Source organism: Capricornis sumatraensis, chromosome 20 (assembly GCF_032405125.1).
Source record: "Capricornis sumatraensis isolate serow.1 chromosome 20, serow.2, whole genome shotgun sequence".
In the NCBI taxonomy this organism is placed as follows: domain Eukaryota; kingdom Metazoa; phylum Chordata; class Mammalia; order Artiodactyla; family Bovidae; genus Capricornis; species Capricornis sumatraensis.
In genome coordinates, this window is record NC_091088.1 from 15,024,809 (window position 1) to 15,046,582 (window position 21,774).

The 21,774-nt window shown below is 43.4% G+C and overlaps 1 protein-coding gene across 1 annotated transcript in view; it reads left to right on the plus strand.

Annotated features, from left to right (window-relative positions):
- The window catches only part of CDH13 (cadherin 13), a 1,023,138-nt gene that overhangs the window by 75,781 nt on the left and 925,583 nt on the right, over nt 1–21,774 (plus strand). The gene's annotated exons all lie outside the window — the stretch shown is intronic.

Below are 21,774 nucleotides of genomic sequence, written 5' to 3' on the forward strand. Positions count from 1 at the left end.
CAGGAGGGAATTCTTTCCCAAATGGGTTTCATGTGTGCGATTTCAGTGCATGGACACAGCAGGGGTTGGCTGGAGAGAAAGATGATCAGCAAGGTTGAACCCCAAGCCTCTGGGGCACTTAAGGAAGCCAGGCCCTGTCTGACAGTACGTGCAGACTCTGCCAGGCAGGCCTGCTGCTCTGTCCTGTGATCTTATCTGACCTTTTCTGGAAGGCCATTTCCTTATCTGACTTCAGCCTGAGCCAAAAAACTGAGCCACTCACAGGCTGGGGAGAGGCTGACTCTTGAGTTTTCAACATCGTGTAGCAGCCAGTACACGGCTTAGCTGTCACCAAACATTCCGTAAAAGGCCTCCGGTAGAATTATGACCCGGCCAAGGGAGAAGGGATGCTTCTGGGCTTCTGTGGTTGGGAATTTTCTAACTAGGAGTGTTCTGAGAGCAGAAGAGAAGAAAGGGGGTGGGGCTGCCTGACATGGTAAGCTGTCATTTTACAAAAACAAACCCCTGTCATCATCACTTCGTGCTGTCCATCTGTATCCTCTCATGGTCCTAATCTCTTCTGGGCTGCGTTTCTGCCTTCCTTGGCGTGGCCTGATATTTCCCAGGGCCTCTTTTGACAGGGTGCAAACAGCAGGGATGTATATCTGAGCAAGCTTGAGCAAATATAGACGTTCCTGTTTTGCTGCCATGTCAACAATCTCAAGGTGAAACCCCCATCAGTCCAGCAGTTAATTTGGTGAGGGAGCTCATTGTTGTGCGCAAAAATCAAATAAAATCCTTTGGGGCTTTTCTTAGGCATCATCACATGTAGCTCTGGTCTGAGATCAATAAAGCAGAACCTGCTCTTCATTACACGTTAATAATGTGGAAGCAGAAGCCAGAGCGGGGAGCCAGCCTCTCAGTCTCCCCACAGAAAGACAGCCTGACTTTGCTGTAAGAAGTGTGCTGATTATGGCCATGCGACTTGTTTGCGCCCGCAATTGCCCTTCAGCCTGTGAGTTTCAGAACTGGAGTGTCTTCTGCATTGTGAAGAGCTACTCACAGCACTCATGACATCTTTAGAAAAGCCATATCCTGGGCTTAAAGTGCTCCAGAAAGATCATTAGCCGGACATTAGCCAAGCAAGTTAATAACAATTAATAGTCGAGAGACTGTGGGCTGTGGTACTGCCGGAGTAAACCTAGGGAGGGTTCTCAGTTCCCCGCTGCCTGAAGCCAGACCTTTTGGTGAATTTGGAGCAAGACATGGCAGGAAGGGTTTGGGACTCAATATGAGCATGCTGGGGCTGCTGGAACAAAGTACCACAAACTTGGTGGCTTAAATCAACAGAAACTCATTTTACTCTTGCGGTTCTGGTGGCAACGACATCTGAAATTAACGTACAGGTTTCCCCTGCTATCCAAAAGTAGAGTGTTCCTGAAGTGAAATGGCATACAGCGAAGAAGGAATTACCTTAGGGCACATCTTGCACAAAAATGCACAAGATAAACTGAGATCAAGCACAGTTCAAAGCTACGGCGGCTCATGCTGAGAAGCTGAGTGCAGTTCTCTGGGAAGGAGCTTGGCGGTACCAGCCTTGCTGTTGGGGTGTGCTGCCTCTATAACCCCTCGCCACAAAATAAAGGCTCAATGCTATTTCCAATTTTTCTGGTTTTTTTTTTTGTGTGTGTGTGAAAGTGAAAATCGTCTTCAAATTTCTTTACGTTGGAGAAAACAGGTGTTAATGTAGGTTTTTCACGAAAAAGAAGTGGTGTGAGGCAAACTTTTGAAAAGAGGGGCATTCCTATATAGCAAGGACATGATCCTGAAGACTCTAGAGAACCTGTCCATGCTTCTCTCCTAGCTTCCTGCATTGCCAGCAATTCGCGGCATTCTTTTGCTTGTAGGCACATCCCTCCAGTCTCTGCTCCGCCACCACAAAAGCCCTGGTATGTCCACATTGGGTGCATAAGGCCAGTGTCTGTTCAGATCATTTGGTGCCCTTGATATAACAGGTCATAAATATTTTGAATATCATTCATGCCAAGGTCAGTATCTCTTTCACCAGCTGACTGTGAAGAGTAAAATCAGATATTTCATGGGAAAGCTGTTTGCAATGTGTGAAGTCCTGGGTGAAGGGTTTTGCTGTTTTGTTGCTAGGGAGGTTTCAGTTTGATTCTGATAAGATGGAAAGATTCAAGCCGTGACACTCGCTCTTAGAGGTCCGCATGACTGCCATCAGCCTATAATGCAATTTTGGCTGAGGCTTTCTGGAATGGGCAGTATAGCGAGATCTGTACTGTTATTGAAGGCTTAAAGGTTGGAAATTAAAAGTTTGCATTTTTCTTGGAGTCAGGCAGTCCTGATTCAAGATCTGGCTCTTATCTACCACTGACTCCTGAATGGCCTCGGGTATGTCCCGGAGACTCTCTGTTTCCTCATCTATGAAATGGGGTAATGACGCCTAGGTCACAGGTTACCTGAGGAGTGAATACAGTGATAAGACACAGAGTAGGGTCCAGGCCTGAATTTGCCAAGTAAAACTCTCTGTTCCCCAGTGATAAATAAGAGTCCTGTCTCCGAAGGCTGAGGTAGAAACTCTGTAGGTTAATGTATGCAAAGCCATTATTTCAATGCTAGAGTGTCACATGGCCTCAATAAATATGATCTGTTAATAATATGAGCAATAGAAGTTCCATGAGGGCAAGATGCTGGCCTGGCCCATTCACAACTGGGTCTCCTATGCCTGAAGCAAGGGCTGGTGAGTTGTTATTCCTCAATAATATACAACAGACAAATGAATGAATGAATGAATGAGATTTCCTGGAGGTAGGATCAAGAACCTGAATTTTTGAAACCTTTACCCATGGGCTTCCCAGGTGGTACAGCGGTAAAGAATCTGCCTGCCAATGCAGGAGACCCAGGTTCGATCCTTGGATTGGGAAGATCCCCTGGAGAAGGGAATGGCAACTCACTCCAGTATTCTTGCGTGGAAAATCCCGTGGACAAGGGACCCTGGAGGGTTACAGTGCATGGGGTCACAAAGATTCGGACGCTACAGTGACTAACACTTCACTTCATGCATTGCTCTGGGATGCAGCCACAATTGAGAACTACTGGCACAAACATTCATTTTATAGATAATGAAATTGCAGCCGTGAATGCTAGGTAACTCACCCCAAGAGCACTTGGTTAATTTACTCAGCAAACAGTCATTCCTTCCTTTTATATAACATTCACTGAGTACTTACAACATTGTTGGTGATATTTAAACCCCAGGTTCTACCAAAAAGAATAAGAGAGTGCCCCAGCCCTTGATAAACTTGTGGTCTGGTAGAGGCTTCAGATCTATAAACAAAGGACTGCATTACCACATGCTGTAATTTCATATTTACACACATGGTGAGCTGAAGGAACGCAGATGAGGAAGCATCAGTCCTACCAGGTGGTCAGTGGAGACCAGCTGGGAAAGTCACTTACATGTAGGGTGACTGGAGCACAGGGAGGCTGGGAGATTCCCAGGCAGCTAAGAGGGAAGACTAGAAGGCACAGGATGGAGCTTGGCACATGGAAGGTCATGGAAATAGTGATTCATCCAGAGAGTCTAGAGCAGAGGACCAACACCTCTGAGGTTTCTCATGTAGGCTTGGAGAAGGACACACCAAGGGACAGTCCCAGCAAGGTCAAAGGCCAGGAGTCGACAAATAGATTGAGAGGTTTGAAGAACTGAAAGGTAAATCACGTGCATGATGGAGAGAGTGGCCAGATATGCAGTTTGATTGGATAGACAGGGGCTAGACCCTTCTGGTCTTCTAGTGCTTTGGTAAAAAGGTCCAAATTTACTCTGATTCAATGGAAGCAGTTGGTTAACTGTAAGCGGGGGACATTCAATGACCTAAGCTTTAGCGTCACTCCTGTGACTGTGATGGAGCAGAGAGAACAAGTTTGCAACCGGGAGAGTCACCCAGAGGCTATGAATGTAGTTCAGGTGGGAGGTGACAGGCTAAAGCAAGCTGATGGCCCTGGAGATGGAAGGACACCCACGCATCACAATGTGCTTTCATAAAATGTAGGGGGCGTGCCCTGTGTTCACAGTCTGTAGCCCCGCCCTCTTCTACCAGCCCATCCTCAGAGGGACCACACTGTAACTGGGCTCGCCAGGAGGCAGGATCATGGAGTCAAGGGAGACTTCCTGGTTTGGATGGAAACCCAACAGAGCAATTATTCAGTTCACAGTCGTGTCGCACAGTCAGTCGCACAGTCAGTTGCACAGTCGTGTCCGACTCTTTGCGGCCCCATGAATTGCAGCACACCAGGCCTCCCCGTCCATCACCAACTCCTGGAGTTCACTCAAACTCATGTCCATCGAGTCAGTAATGCCATCCAGCCATCTCATCCTCTGTTGTCCCCTTCTCCTCCTGCCCCCAATCCATCCCAGGATCAGGGTCTTTTCCAATGAGTCAACTCTTCGCATGAGGTGGCCAGAGTATTGGGGTTTCAGCTTCAGCATCAGTCCTTCCAATGAACACCCAGGACTGATCTCCTTTAGAATAGACTGGTTGGATCTCCTTGCAGTCCAAGGGACTCTCAAGAGTCTTCTCCAATACCACAGAGCAATTATAGAAGAAACATATTCCAAATGTGGTTGCCGTTTGATTCTAAAGGAGTTTGAAGCCTATTTTTGTTAGGATCCTCTTGATTTTAAAGGGTTAATACCTAACTCAAAATATGAGATGTATAGTTCACTTAACTGAAAAAGTCCAGGAAATTGAGCTTCAGGAGCAACTGAATTTGGGGCTTGACTATTATCAAATTGAATTCATTTCTTTCTGTCTATTGACACTGTTTTCTTCTCTAGTGACTTCAATCTTAGGCAGGCTCTTCTCGTGAGGTACCAAATGGTGCTGGCAGGCCCAGATTTGTAGCCTCATGGTTTCGCAACCCTGTGGAAAGAGAGCTGTTGTTCTCCAACCATCCTTGCTGAGGACTGGCCATGATTCACCCAGCCTGAGTCCTGTGAACGTCCCCAATCCAGGCACAGTTCCAGGTTGACTGCTGAGATTGACCAGGCCAAGGTCACATTACCAGCTCTGGAGCTGGAAATAGGGTCATCCTTAATTTTATAGATTAAATGTGGAGAGTGAGGTGGTTTCCCAAAGGCAAACTTGGTGCTGCTGCATGAAGCTGAGAGATGGTGGGTAGACCAGAAGGACATATGTCTATGATCAGCCCCTGCAGTCAAGTGCAGGGCTCTGCTTAGCCCTCCTGTGAAGGTGTCAGAGATGAATAATTCAGTCCCTGCCCTCCAGATGCTTGTGGGTATCAGGGAGGCAGATGCATACAGAAGCCTCTTTAATGTGAGCCTGCCTGTGGTGAGTGTCCTGATTTGGTAGCTTCTCTAGTACCATAAAGCTCCAACTGCTTATTCAAAGGGCACCTGGGGCTTGGCACATGTTTATTCACATTTTTTGTTTTAAAGTCAATAAACTGTTTCTGGCACCTTGGCTGGAAATTAAACTTGGGTTTTTCTTTTCCCCGATTGAGGAGATGAGATGTCTGAAGTCGACTCTCAGTAGTAGCATTGGGTTGTTAGTGTCAGTTGCTAAGTCGTGTCTGACTCTTTTGCAACCCCATGGACTATAGCCTGCCAGGCTCCTCTGTCCTTGGAATTTTCCAGGCAAGAATACTGGAGAAGGTAGCCATTCCCTTCTCTTGGGGATCTTTCAGACCCAAGGATTGAACCCAGGTCTCCTGCATTGCAGGCAGGTTTTGTTTGTTTGTTGGTTGGTTTTTTACCATCTGAGCCACCAGGGAAACACTGGGTTAGTCTGACCCAAGATCTGGGAGGCATGGCTGCAGCAGCCTCCAGTGCCAGTGTCAGTGCAGAACAGGTGGGCCTGGGAAGGGCAACTGAGCTGTCCAGAGGGGGTGCTCCATGTGAGAAGGTGCCCGCAGAAAGCACTGGGGCATCCCGAGTTCCAGCTCCAGAGGGGGTGCTCCATGTGAGAAGGTGCCCGCAGAAAGCACTGGTGCATCCCGAGTTCCAGCCAGGTAGTGGCTGCAGTGAGTGTGTGTGTAGAGAGATGGTTGGCTCCTCCATATCACTGTTATCATCCGACGTGGGCTACCATTTCTTTGCTTCTAATAGATATTCACTTTCCATTTAACACAGATTTCTAATATTTTTCCATTTAACACATATTTTGTAAACTCTGTGGTGGACTGGCTAGTTATTCATCAAATCATTTTCTCCCTTCTCCAGGGCACCCAGCTAGGTTATCTTTCCCAGTCTCCCTTAGGCTGGATTCTGCCCAGTAGACTGCAGGCTTCTGTAAGGGGAAGCCTTACTTCTGTAGAACCTCCTGTGTAGGCCTCCGTGAATATTCGTCTTTTGTCCTGTCCACCAGCTGGAGGCAGAGAATCTCCGTGGGGCACAGCAGAGCCACAAGGTGGAAGGAGGCTTCTTTGAAGATAGGGAGTCCTCAAACCCCTCGCCCACTCCAAATAAAAGGAGCCACATAGACTGTGATGGGAGTGACAGATAAATCTTCATGGTATTGTCAAAATTTTGAGAGTTTATTTCTGTCTTGCTTTAGTAACTAGAGTTTAGCCTACCTTGACTAATCAATGAGTTATAAAATACTACTGTATGCTAGGGATTCAGTATGAAGCAAAGTAGGTGCAGCTCTTACCTTGATGAGGGTTTCAGTCTTACCTGGAATTTTATCTGTTCTCACCTCCTCCCTCCATTTTTGTAGGCACTCACAAATAATGCTAGAGACAATAATCTTGAAATAGCTCTGGTGAATGTCCAGCAGAGTCATCTGCTGGACCAGGTTTTGGAAATGAACACCTTGCTTATCTGTGGGTCACAGCCTGATCCTGCAGCTTGAGAGATTTTTCAATTGTGAAGATGAAAGATCTTTTATTATATGCAAAACCTGTATTTTTTCCCTTCTCTCTCACTTTCTCTTTCTAAAGCAGCTTTTCTTTTGGCTAGAATTTCATCCACCCAGTCATGCTTCCATCCATCCATCCATCTATCCATACACCCCTCCAATCTTTCTACATAGTTTTGATTAATAATGTTTTTCTTTTCAAATGCTCATTTGCCAAGGGTTGCTAAGATATTAACATGCATAGTCCTTTTTAATTCAAATGACAATCCTACATTATGGTAAGTGCCATAATTATCACTTAATATATGAGGAAACTGACGTCCCAAGACACGTATCTAAAGCTATAGTAAGTGGGGAGGCGAGCTATGCTAGAGCCTGGTTTCTTAGTCACTGCAGCATTCCCCATTCGACCATTTATCAGGATGCTGTCAAGTGCAGTGTTTGATGAAGGGCTCATACAGGGTAACTGACTTGAAGACGTTCATATTGTGTGTGTGTGCGTGTGTGCACATGCACGCATGTGTTTTTGCATGAAGATGGAGTGGTTGAAGAAGACTGCCACGTAAATAGTTAATACAGTTGGAAAGGTGTTGAGAGAAATAGCTAAGAAAAGCAAGGAGCCCTGCAAGAGACTGGAAGGCACCCTGCTAATCCAGGGTGATGAGAAACACAGGGCTCTAGCCTACAAAGGGAGGGCTGTCAGAGGGAAGTAGGGACTAAAAGTGTGCATTCTAGAGTCAGACTGTTTGATCTCATGTCTTCAGACTTTCAGCTGGGGACATCTTAGGACAGATTACCACATCGCTGTGACTCAGTTTCCCCATCTATAAAATTGAGATAATATAGGTCGTACTGAAAGGGTAATGTTAAGGATTAAATGAGATAAGGTTGTGAGAGTTCACTGAGGAAATATACTTTGAAGGGGACCTCACATTTGATCAATTCTTGATAAACATCAGCTTTGATCGTGATAATGGTTGTGATAATTTGGAATTAGAGGCAATTGAACAAATGTTCCTTCTTTTTCCTTCTTCACAAATAGTACTTATGCGTGTTTACCTTGGTCTGTGGTGGTGTTTCTTCTCAAGTTCTGAATTGTCCCAGCTCTGCCACCACCTGGCTTTGCATGTAACCTGTCTTGACCACTTTTTCTCTCTAGGAGAAGTATGGAGTTGTATGCTCTGGAGCTAGAACTGCCTGGAATCACACTTAGCTGTGTGCCCTTGTGCAAGTAACTCAGCTTCTCAGAGCCTCGGGTTTTTTTCATCTGCAAAATGGGACTGAAAATAGTAACCATCCCACCAGGGAATGTTAAAGAATGGTGAAGTAATCCACAAAGGCTATTAGCCTAGTTCCTGGCACATGGTAATCTCTTAATGAATGCTAGCCATTCTCACTTTGAAATTAAAAGGTCCCTTCAACTTTACTCTGTGGGTATCCCCTATGCGCTTTGCCTCTATTTCACTTTGGATAATTGTGTTCAGTGCCCCACAGTGCATTCCTGATTTTTAAACTAATTTCGGCACAATCTCCATTCTGGTTGGTTCTCTGAGAAATGCTCCTCTGTAATGCATATGATAGCAGGACTCACTCATTACCAGGTTATTTTAGGCAAGAGTGATTTTTAACTCATTACCCGGATAATTATTGCAGTTATCTAGTTGCCTTTCTGTGCTCAGACTTAATAAGCTCTGAGGATGTGTGGCAGTGCTTTTCTTGACTGAGATAAGAGAATTATTGAGGCTCTCGGGGGAAAGTGTGAGAACTTAGAGGCACAGAGTGTGGCTGCATCAGTCAAATGGCCAGATGTGAGACGGGCTCAGCTCTGCTGGGAACCTGGGTAGGATTTCCTTAATCCTGGGATGTTTTCAGTGTGCCTGAGATGTTAATTTTGCTTATTGGAAAGATGTCCAGAAGTGCGTTGGTGAGTGCATGGGCCCACACACAGGTGCTTAGTAACTTACATGTGCATGCTCAGTTGTGTCTGGCTCTTTGTGACCCCATGGACTGTAGCCCTCCAGACTCCTCTGTCCATGGAATTTTCTAGGCAAGAATACTGGAGCAGGTTTCCATTTCCTACTCCAGGGATCTTCCCGACCCTGGGATCAAACTCTTGCCTCCTGCCTTGGCAGGCTGGTTCTTTACTGCAGAGCCACCTGGGAACCCCTTAGTAAGTTACACACAAATAGAAAGTGGGACATAGCTAATTCAATCTTGGGTCCCTCAACACCTAGGGGTCAAGTAGACTGGTTGGCTACATCGTATAGTGGCTAAGAGCTGCTGCTGCTGCTGCTAAGTCGCTTCAGTCGTGTCCGACTCTGTGCGACCCCACAGATGGCAGCCCACCAGGCTCCCCCGTCCCTGGAATTCTCCAGGCAAGAACACTGGAGTGGGTTGCCATTTCCTTCTCTAACGCATGGAAGTGAAAAGTGAAGTGAAGTTGCTCAGTCGTGTCCGACCCTCAGCGACCCCAAGGACTGCAGCCTTTCAGGCTCCTCCGTCCATGGGATTTTCCAGGCAAGAGTACTGGAGTGGGGTGCCATTGCCTTCTCCGAGTGGCTAAGAGCAGGGATCAGCAAATTTTTCTGTGAATACTTTAGTTTTTGAGGGCTGTTTCAGCTACTCATTTCTGCTCTTCAGTGTGAAAGCAGCAAAAGGCAATATATAAATGAACAGATATGCTGTGTTCCAATAAAACTTTATTTGTTAGCATTGAAACTTGAACTGAATATAATTTTCATGGGCCACAAACTGTTATTTTTATTTAAAAAAAAGTTTCAAATGTGAAAAGCATTCTTTCCTTGCAAGCCTTACAAAACCAGGTGGCGGACTGAATCTCACCTATAAGCTGTAGCTTGCCGACCCCTGGATTATCGTCTGCATCATGTTAACACCCGCTCCTTCCATTGTTTGCTGTCTGACTTCGGGCATGGTCCTAACTGCTCTGTGCCTCAATTTCCACATCTGCAAAATAGGAATAACAGTAATAGCACCCTGTAAGTTAGAGGGAAGATTAAGAGTTAGCAGAGGTGAAATGCTTAAAATGGTGCCTGGTACACAGCATAACCCTGAGAAATATTAACTGTTGATGTAATCATTTCACATTTATCATCTCACTGACTTCTTCCAACCACATGGTGGAGGAGGTAGTATTAACATCCCCATTTACCAGATGAAAAGACTGAGGCATGAGGATGCAAAGTCATTTGTTCAAGGCCAGAGTTAGAACAAGACTTATTTACAGTGGGGACCTATTTTTGACTAACAAGGGAGAAATCTTCAGTTGCTGTAAAACTAGTACTGTTTTCTTTGTAATGATGCTCCAAGGGTCCCTTCCCCTCCACCTCTTCATCCTTCAGCATTTGTCTATAGCTCTCAGAAACTGGCCTTTGGCAAGGGGACGAGGGTGGTGGAGAGCGGTGACGAAACACGCAGGTGATCACAGAGGAGTGGTAAATCAAATGACAGCAACAGAGCGGTGCTCACCACTTTTAAAATTTTCTTCCCGTTGCTCTCTTTTTTGGGCACACTGTGGAGTTTACATTTGGGACATCCCCGTCAGGTGTGCCAATTGTTAGGGGTTATGACTGCAAGATGCACGTTTATCCTCTCCATTACATGATTCTTTCCTCCCTAATGCACCAAATGAGAAGATTGGCTGATTTTCATTTTCCCTAAAAAGTAAAATTTCAGCTTAAATCATAAATGTCTGTGATGCACTTAGCAGCGACATCAGCTTCTACCTGGCAGCACTTCTTCCTCATTCCCTCTCTCTCTGAGAATAAGCAGGTCTATTTTGATTTAGAGGTGCATTAGCTCCACTTAGAGCTAAAGATCAACTTTGACTTCTGTGGAAGTTACCTAAAATCTAAATGGTAACAATATATCCCAGTTAGAGCTTGATGTGTTCATTCCTTTCCCTCCTTGCTCAGATAATTTATGAAAGGGTAAGAGATCCGAGAAAGTGTCAGAGTGGATTCTAGAGGGATTTAAATTACTGGGACAAAAATCACATGTGATTGGTAGCTGATATGTTCTGCCTGTTCCCCTGTGGTCAGTTTCTAAGGTCCTCCCTCTCAGAAGACAGATGACCTCAACCTACAGAAATCTGCTCACCACATTCCTTCACAATGGATCCCGCCCATCTTTGCCAACTACATCTGCAGCACTTGGGCAGACCTGTCCATTCTGTGTCATGAACCCCCTCATGCATGGAGAGACCCCTGTCCCTCTGCAGGGTCAAACTCCCCCAAAGGAGAGAAAAGTTAGAATCTTCTGCACATATCCCAGCTCCACAACTCATTAATCAAGTCCTTGGAGCAAGTTGCTTAATTCTTTACCGTCTCTGTTCCTCTGTAAAATTGGAAGGTAATGTTAATACCATCCCTCAGGGGCTTATAAGAGTTAATAGTTGTAAACTACCTAAAATGGTGTTTGACACATAGGAATCACTCCAAAAATGTTTACTGGAATTAAAAATATTAGGTGATAAGAGCTGGGAGAGATCAAGTTACTTGCCAGCTATAAACCTTCAATGGCATCACATTTCTCATGAGATAAACCCTAATCTCCTAAATCTGGCTTACAAGACCTTACTTAGTTCACCCACTTGGCCCTATTCCACCCACCCATCTCTGTCGCCCAGCTACACAATCTATCTTTTAGTTGGTTTAGGGCACTGATGTGCTGAAGCCAACTCATACCAGCCTGAGAGTCAACTGTTAGATTTTTCAGGAATTTTGTGAGTTGGTTATTAAATATATCTATCATTAAAATTAAATGATATAAACTTAAAATTGACTAAGTTATGTTAAAAACAAGAGCAATAAATGTGAAAAACATCACTTTCTAATTATCTGTATCACACTTTACTGCTGTCTATGCTTTTGAGGTTATTAGTTCTGCTGTAGCCATCTGATGAAATCTATATAAGGACGTGTTACTATTCCACATCTACTCCCTACCTGTCATTCCATGACATCATATGATGACAGCTTAAAATCAGCCGTACTGGGTGTAGTTACACCACAAGAATAGACAAACACTACAGCTTATTGTTTGCCGATGGTCTAGAATAGCAATCAGCAAACTTTTCTTCCGTAAAGGGCTAGATCATAAATATCTTAGGTTTTGTGGGCAATAAGCCCTCTGTTACAGTTACGCAACTCTGCAGCCATAAAAAGCAGTCACAGAGAATACATAAACTAATGAGCATGACTGTGTTTCAATAAAACTTTATTTACCAAGACAGCAAGTTTGTGGTTTGCTGACTTCTAGTCCAGACTTACAAAATATGGAAAAGATGTTCATATTGCCAATTGAATTTTAAAAATGTGTTGCATCTGGTAGCTATTGTACTTTGTATCAGTCAGTTCAGTCAGTTCAGTCGCTCAGTCGTGTCCAACTCTTTGCGACCCCATGAACTGCAGCACGCCAGGCCTCCCTGTCCATCACCACCTCCCGGTGTTCACTCAGACTCGCGTCCATCGAGTCCGTGATGCCATCCAGCCATCTCACCCTCGGTCGTCCCCTTCTCCTCCTGCCCCCAGTGCCTCTCAGCATCAGAGTCTTTTCCAATGAGTCAACTCTTCGCATGAGGTGGCCAAAGTACTGGAGTTTCAGCTTTAGCATCATTCCTTCCAAAGAAATCCCAGGGCTGATCTCCTTCAGAATGGACTGGTTGGATTTCCTTGCAGTCCAAGGGACTCTCAAGAGTCTTCTCCAACACCACAGTTCAAAAGCATCAATTCTTCGGTGCTCAGCCTTCTTCACAGTCCAACTCTCACATCCATACATGACCACAGGAAAAACCATAGCCCTGACTAGATCGACATTAGTCGGCAAAGTAACATCTCTGCTTTTGAATACCCTGTCTAGGTTGGTCATAACTTTTCTTCCAAGGAATAAACGTCTTTTGATTTCATAGCTGCAGTCACCAGAAGATATATTCTTCCAACACTTGAAAAGTATTGTATGACTCAGCAAGGAAGCTGCTCACATCATTGACAGATGACTGAAGTTCTGACTTCTTCATTGTTTCCCTTCATCTTGCTTCAGTTCAGTTCAGTTCAGTTGCTCAGTCGTGTCCAACTCTTTGCAACCCCATGGACTGCAGCACGCCAGGCCTCCCTGTCCATCGCCAACTCCTGGAGTTTACTCAAACTCATGTTCATTGAGTCGGTGATGCCATCCAACCATCTCATCCTCTGTCCTCCCGCCTTCAGTCTTTTCCAGCATCAGGGTGTTTTCAAATGAGTCAGCTCTTCGCATCAGGTGGCCAAAGTATTGGAGCTTCAGCTTCAGCATCAGTCCTTCCAATGAATATTCAGGACTGATTTTCTTTAGGATGGACTGGTTGGATCTCCTTGCAGTCCAAGGGACTCTCAAGAGTCTTCTCCAACACCACAGTTCAAAAGCATCAATTCATCTTACTTAGCTTAGCTTAAATGAAAAAAATCTATCAACACTGATATGGAAACTTGGGTACAGATATACAAATTTGGCAAAAATCAACAAAAGCATTCTCTGAGACTCAACTGACTATGTGTGGAATTTACAATAGAAATACTGTGTATTTTATGATTGTTAATTATGTTACTTATCTCAGATCTCAGTAACATTTATAGTAAACTTATATATGCATGGATACGTACATATGGGTTTTTATAGAGGGCCAGCTATCTTTTCTCAGTTAACTTTTATGAGCACTGCTCCAAGGGTGCAGTCTCTCTCTGGGCCTTGGTTGGGACCTTTCACATGAAGCAGCTCTTTCTTCATCACTTAGCCTATTTAACTCCTACTCATACTTTGGTTTGCAGCTTAAATGTAACTTCTTCAAAAAAGAGTTCCCTGATTTCCCCAAGACTAACTGAGTTCACCCCATTATGCTCATCTTTCCTTGCAATGCTTGCCTTCATTATAATTTCATGATAACTTTTGTGGTGGCTTATTATCTCCTTTCACCAAAGGAATGCAGGTGTCTCCAGGCAGGTATGGCCCAGTGTGTATTTGGAGCCTAACACAAGTAGCGCCTACTTTCTGCTTTTTCTAGGAAGTAGTGGACCCTCAATATATTTGTAGCTGAGCTGAACTGTCATTTAAAATAAAATGAGCTCTGTATTTAAGAGATTCAACATCAACTCCCTCCCACTCAAGTTAGGTATAAATTCAGCAAGTTAAGCAATAAATTGCCAAACACTCTGCTGCAGCATGCTTGAAATTCAGTTTTGAGGCCCCAGTCAGTGCTGAAATCAATGCCCACTTTCTCCAGGTATAGTAATTATTTCTCATATTGTTATTGACTATCTCTTTAAATACAGCCGGGACAAATCTATTTCTCAAGCTGTTGTAAATGATTTGAAGCAGGAAGATGAATGGGATGGAATGAAGGTTGTTTAAAAGATTGCTCCCCCTTCAGTACTGGTCAAGAAGCGAATGGTTAGTGGCCACCAACCCATTCCAGGCGAAAGCTAGGATCATTTTCCAACCCATTCACTAGTGACCTCAATCATCTAAGTGCTGGTTTCAAAATCCTAATTTTTATCCTGACCAACAGCACATATTCCCAGACACACTGGGAATCTGTCACTTACTTTGGGTTTCTGGTTTCTTGAAGACCTGTGTCAGGTGTCTGAGGACCTAGGAGTCTGGAAACCTATTATGGAGGAAAAGTCTCGTTGGGAGCCTGGAGGGAACTCTCACATGGAATTTAAATTCAAATTTCAGGGCCCCAGCAACAGTGATGGAGGTGAGGCTCTTATAAGCATGAGACTCTATGTTGAGTGTGTCTCATTATCACGATCATGTAATATGTACACTGTTATATATCCATCTTACAATGGAGAAAAAGGAAGCATAGTGAGGTCATATATATGCAGAAAGTCACACAGCTAGTAGGTAACTGAACTGGGGTTTAAAACTCAGGAGGTCTCACAAGGGGCTTGTGCTTTTAATCACCTCTCTCTACTGGGATAGAAAAGGTCAAAGGAGCCTCATGGGATATGAAGAGAATAAACACACACACAAATACACAAAATGAAAACTGGAGTAAATGTTGAATTACCTGAACGCTCATTCATTTATTCAGTTATTCAGCAAACATTTATTTAGCAGCTGTTTTATGATAGTCACTCTGTTAAGTGCCTCAAAGTAGACAAAATCTCAGCCTTAATTAAGCTTACTTCTTAGTAGGGAAAGATGGAGGAAGCAATAAGTAAAATTAGCATTCCAGATACCAGTGACTGCCATGAAGAAAGTAAGGTGAGGAAGAGAAATGAGCAATGTTGGGAGCTGAAATCCCAAAGGTGTGGTCCGAGAGGGAAACATTTGAATCAGAACCTGGAGGAGGTGAGGAAGCCAGCCATGTTACTAACGAGGTCAGAGGTCAGCAACCACAGCCTCCAGGCCAAAGACAGCTGTCACCTGTTTTCATAAACAAAGTCTATTGGAATAAAGACAGGCCCATTCATTTATGCACTGTCTGTGGCTGTTTTTGTACTAAAATGGCAGAGTTCAGTAGTTGCAACAGAGGGTTTCGTGGCCTAGAAATACTGATGTATTTGTAATTTGGCCTTTACAGAAAATTATCTACCTCTGGTCAAGAGGAGAGTGTTCCAGGCAGGGGGAGCAAACAGCAAATGAGTGTCTCATGATATGAAGGTGCTTGATGTTCTTGAAGAGGCTGATGTGGCTGGAGCTGTGTGATCATGGCATGAGTGGGAGGAGATGAAGTTAGGGTGGATGTGGGACACACCCTGCAGAGACTCCTGGGCCATTGTAAAGCCTCTGAAGACAGCGGGAGGAGAGAGTGGGTTCTCTGTAGGGGAGAGTCACACTTAGAGGTACCAGGATGATTCCATGAGCTATCACAGGCTGGGGAAGCAAAACTGAAGTGGAGTTTAACATGCAGGATGTTTCTGACTCCTTGGGATCAACTCCTGTGGAAATGAGGGGCAGGATGCAGCAGCGGGCAGAGAGAGGAGTTGTCATGATGCCGCCCAATGACAGCCTTAGCCCTTCACATAGCCACTCAGTATATTAACCTCAATCCTGTCAGTTTCAGAACTGTCTCCGCTTGGTCTGAGATGTCCAGGACTATATTTTCCAGTGTTGATCATTGGTCGGAAGGAGGTCTTTTAATGGCAGTGACAACGACCCTGAAGGAGTGTGAACACCCCCTGAATGGCTGACAGCTGAGGAATTTTTGCTGACTGTGCTCCCAGGAGCTGGGGCAGTGGGTTCTCCACTGAAGTAGGATGTGATAGTACGTTGTTGCGTCCACCACACGGAGGCTTGGGGAGCAAGAGATAAAGCCAGATGAGTAAGTAGGCTACTCAAAAATCTAACTGAGAGATGAAGGTGGTTTGAGCCAGGTGAACAGTCGGCAAATGCTAAATATCCCTAATGTTAGAGCCTTCAGGTATTCTTCATGTCCTAGGTCATCTCAGAGGAGCACAATAAAGGGGAGTGAGCAAAACGTTTGATGACAAGTCATAAAGTCTCCAAATCCATTGATTATTGCTTGTGGATGGTCTTTGGTTCAGTTTAACCTGGAATCATCTTTTTCCAAGGTGTGTTGACAAAGTGTGACATAATCACCAATGCTTCACTGACCTCCATCAGAATAGAACCTGTTGTGGGAGACAGGGTGTATAAGTATTCATCACATGGCCCGGTCTGTCCCAGCAGTGACTGCACTATTCCTTGACTATCCAGCAAGAGTGTTGTACTGCTAACCTTGGCATGAAACAGTGCAGTTACTTAGGCATCTTCATGGCATGGGGTATTGCCTTGCATTTGAGATTCTGCTACGGCTACATGAGTGGGCAAAATCAAGAAATTGTATTCCATAATTTATCTTCAATCTGACAAAGAACACTGTCTGTAATAGGAGGAGTGAGCTTGCAGATTTTAGCACATTTATTACGGCACGATGTGTTTTGACATGGTGTCTATGAGCCATGTGGGGTGAAATGGAAGATATAAATGGATTCCAGTTTCAGTATCCCCCTGTGATCTGGGGAAAGCTGATACCAAAATGTTGCCACCCAATAAAGCACTTTATCAAATTCCCTCCCTGGCTGAACAGCATGGTTCTGCCAAAGAGAGCTATCTGCTGGGTAAACTGTTCAGCGAGTTGCATCTTTAAGGCAAGTGCCCAGTCAGCCAGTGGTGTCTAACGGGCTTTGCTTACACTCTACGTGGCTGGCTATTTACACGAGATTAACAACACGAGGAAGAAACAGATTCTATGCTCCCTAGCCTGATTTAGAGGCTTCTCTGCTCATTGAATTCAGCCACGCTGGTCAGACTAGCCCTGGGAAACCTGCAGAAGTAAAGAGAGCCAGTGGGAGTTATTCATGAAAAACCTAAAATGCTTAGGAATTTAATTCCCCCGAGTGTCTAAACTAGCCCACAAGCCCCATTGTGGTTTTGCTTAGGGGCTGATAAAAACCTTGAAAGCTCTCGTGGATGTTTTTCTCTCTTTAGAGTGAAAGACAGACGGAGGAACACCCAGGGTGTAATGGGCACACAGAGGGAGGTGATTAACTCCACCTTGGAGATTAGAGAAAGTTTCCTGGAAGAAACAGTGCCTGAGTTTAGACCAGAAAGACAAATGAAGATAGGGAAGAACCTCTTAAAGGTTGGGACTGTGTCAGTCAATGATTCTATTAAAGTTTGCTGAGAGTCTATCATGCCTTAATCACCATGGTGGGCACCATACACCTGTGAACAAGTTATAGTTCTTTTTTCCATTGAGCTAATGGTTTAAATTAACAGAATATTGCAACACACTTGTTCCGTGTGTAGAAGACCAGGTCTTGTTCTACAATATATCTGGTGTGTGGTATGTAGTAAGAACCCACTAATCATTTGCTGAGTTTAAGTTCATTGTGTCATAATATTTTTCTCTCTCTCCCCCACTTGCTCACTGACTTCATTTCAAATCTTGTTTCCTTGATCCTCTACCGATATTGTCATTTTTCTCAAAATTTCTATCAATAAACTTTTAGAAAGATTAGGCTACATAGTCACTATCTCCACCTCCTTTATGGCACATGCACTCTCTTGCCCCTTTATTCTTTCAAGCGATTTGATATGATCACGCCCCATGTCACTTTAAGGACAGGGCTCTCTGGGTGATCATCCCAGACCTCCATCCTGCTGGTCCAGCGGCCTCTCAGTTTTCTTCCTGCTCACTCTCGTCACTGCGTTGTGGTTACTGGCCACTCTTCCCTTGCTTCTCGGATGTAGCATAATATTGGCTCTTTTTCCTCCTCTCTGAATATCCTTTTTCTGCCTCCCTTCATTCCTTTACTTCTTCCCAACAACTCAGTGACTTAAAAAATCTAACTTTTTATACCTTCTCCATTAGCATTTTTTTTTCAGGTATCCTATCATAATTTACTTTAAGAGCTAATGCCTAATCTCTGTATACATTCCTGAACACTCTAGAACAGTTTCACCTGTGTGCTGGGTATCTGGATATCCCGAAGGTGTGCAAACTCATCATGCCAGGAACCAAAGTATTTCTGACTTACTAACTTGGTTTAACACTAGGGACACTCACCTAGTCATCCAGGCTGAAGACCAAGGGTTAATGTGGTGCTTTCTCTTCCTCCTCCTCTTTTGCTGCCCTCCAGATTGCTTCAGCGGCCGCATCCTGTCCATTCATCCATCTCTTTATCCCTGTTGCCTTTCCATGCCATTTCTTTTTCACTCCCCTCATTGGTGATACCACAGGGTCTGAGTCATCCCCCACTGGACAAAAGAAATCTAACCACAGAAGTATGTTGCTTATTGTGGAAAGGAGGGGTTTAGATTCTTGAGCTCTGCCCCAGACACAGAGATTTAACCCTGCAGAGTCTGCTCTGGGTTTTACAAAGAGCACTTTCTCAACATTTAATTCTCCTTCTCTTCCTCCATGACCTTTAAGTTTGTTTGCTTGTTGTTTGTTTTTACTACCCTCCTTTTTCTCTTTTTAAATAGCTTTACTGAAGTATAGTCGATATGCTTAATTTGATGAGTTTGGGCATAGGCATATACCCATGAAACTATCACTCTTATGAACAAGGTAATAAACATTCATCACCTCCAAAAGTTTCCTTATGGCCCCCTTTTTTGAGGGTGAGAGCACAGCACAAAATCCAGCCTAAGTTTTTAAGTACAATGTAATAAGCTTTAATTGTTTCATTAATTTTAAAGAGATGACCAAGTAAGTTTACAAAGGTATGAAATGATTTGAGCCTGCTTAGAGTCCCTGTTGGAGTGATGAAAGATTTGACTTATTTATTTTAAAAATATTAGAAGAGGAAGTGCTACTTTAAGATAATGGAAGGCACATATATTTATCTCTGATTATTTAAAATAATTTAAATCTTGGTTCATCCATATTTTAAAGAACACCTTGCTTTTGCAAAAGAAAAGGAAAATGTGGTGATATTCAAACTTTCGTCAGTGTTTTCAAAATATCAACAAGTTAAAAAAAAAAAACAGTTGGTTCTGAATTGTGAGCTAAATATATGCTACCTGTAATATTTGCCTAAATAGTGTACATTCAGAATGGAATATTGTTTAATCTCTTTTAACTGGCAAAAAACCTTTCTTTTTTCTGAAAAGACACTTGAACTTTCGGTGTTGGCTACATATGAAAATATGTCAAACACCCAGATTCTACATCTCTAGATATTCAAAACTAATTATTCCTTAATTTGCATGTGAAAGCAAATTACAATCTAATAGACCATTTCCCTAGCAAACCTTTCTTTAGCTTAATGAGCAGAATGAGGAAGCCTATTACGACCTGATTAAAAAGTCTCCATGTGATGCAATGGGTTGCTGCTTATATATAACATGATCAGAAGGGAGACAACAAAGATATGAGTGCTCTTATTGACAACAGGGAGCTGAGCTCATGCCTGTCCATTTAGTATTTTATTTTAATTCATGTCAGCCCAGAAGGATCAATAGCTAATTGGTGTCTTATGTATTATATGCGGGTACTTTAATTCTGGATGGAAATTCATCAGCAACTTCCAGTTGATGAGATGGCCATCCAGAATTGGAAGGACTAGGCTACATTTAATCATTACACATGTCCAATTTTATTATCCCACTTTCCAGATAGCGCATGGAGTGTTAACCCAGCCCACATTCTTTTGTCGTTCAGCTACTAAGTCATGTCCGACTCTTTGCGAGCCCATGGCCTGCAGCGTGCCAGGCTTCTCTGTTGGCCAGTTTCTTAAATTAAAGGAGTGGACTATGCCAGTGTACCGTTTAGCTGTTGCCATATAATGCTGTATCGCAAACCATGCCGACACTCGGTGGTTTACACTGTAGGTCAGTCTGGGGATTGGCTGCTCTAGGCTGGGCTCAGCTGGGCTGGCTCCAGAGTTTGGCTTTCATTCAGGTCTGCTCCTTGTGTGTTCTGGAAACACTGGGCCGCCTGGGGCAAAGATTTTCCTGGTGGAAATCGAAAGATCCCAAACTGACACGTAGAAACACAGGATACTTCTTGAAATCTAGGTGGAAACAGTCACATGGTCACTTCTACCCGCTGGCCAAATCTGCAGTTATTAAGAGAGATAGTTAATAAAATGGCATAAATGTTTACTACAGATTTTCCAATAGATAAATTAGGTTGTAAAATAGCATACAGAATATATTATATGATGCCAATTTTGTTAAATATAATGGGGTATTGATATTTGCATCCTATCTGAACAGAAAAGTGAACTTGAAGGAAATATAGCTAAATATTAACTGGTTACATCTAGGTGTCATAATCACAAGGTGATCTTGATTTCTTTTTGTGCTTTTGTCCAAGTTTCCAAATTTTCAGTAAAGAGCATACATAACATTTATAGTAAGTGAAAATAGTAAGTCATTTGGGAAAAGTAACACATTCTGTCACAGCTACTGTGCATTGGATTGTTTTTAAAAAGAAATGGTTGTTCAAAAGGGGTTACCTCTTCCTCATGTGCCTATATTTTAAAAGTAAATATTTTGCTCCACATTGAATGGATCAAGCTAAAATTACCTCACAATTGCCCCTTACCTGATTCTTTCTCATTCTCTAAATGGTTCCATGTCTTCCTTTCCATCCACTTTCTAAAATACAAAACTTACCGTGTTCATTTGCTGCTCAGAAAAAAAAAAAAAATGTTACTGAATCCCTGTTTCCCACCGATAGAGCTCAAATCCTTGGCTGGCTTCAAAATATCCTTCACAATATATTGACTGTTCCCTCTATCAGGGCTCTGTCAGATACTCTCTTTTCTTTCTCCCATCTCTGTGAATTCTTATTCATTTGTCAGAGTCCAGCTGAAACTTTACAACTTCTGTGTACCCTTCACTCATTCCCTGGAGAGTTTTCTGCTTCCTCTTCTGTGGTTTCCTAGTATGTTAGACATATGTCAACATGGCACTTATAATAATACATTGAAAGTGGTCATTCACATGTCTATTTTTCTACTAGACTGTGAAATTCTTGAAGATAGGGTCCATGTCGTCTTAATTTTCTATCCTTAGCACTTCTCTCTATGCCTGTAACATGGTAGATTTCAGAGAAGATGGTTTGATTGATTTGAAGGAGATTTTTTTTTTAATGACTTTTTTTAAGAAATAAAAATGTACCATAGCTTTCTTATCCATTCATCTGCTGATGGACATCTAGGTTGCTTCCATGTCCTGGCTATTATAAACAGTGTTGCGATGAACATTGGGGTACACGTGTCTCTTTCAATTCTGGTTTCCTCGGTGTGTATGCCCAGCAGTGGGATTGCTGAGTCATAAGGCAGTTCTATTTCCAGTTTTTTCACAATGGAGTATTACTCAGCCATTAAAAAGAATACATTTGAATCAGTTCTAATGAGGTGGATGAAACTGGAGCCGATTA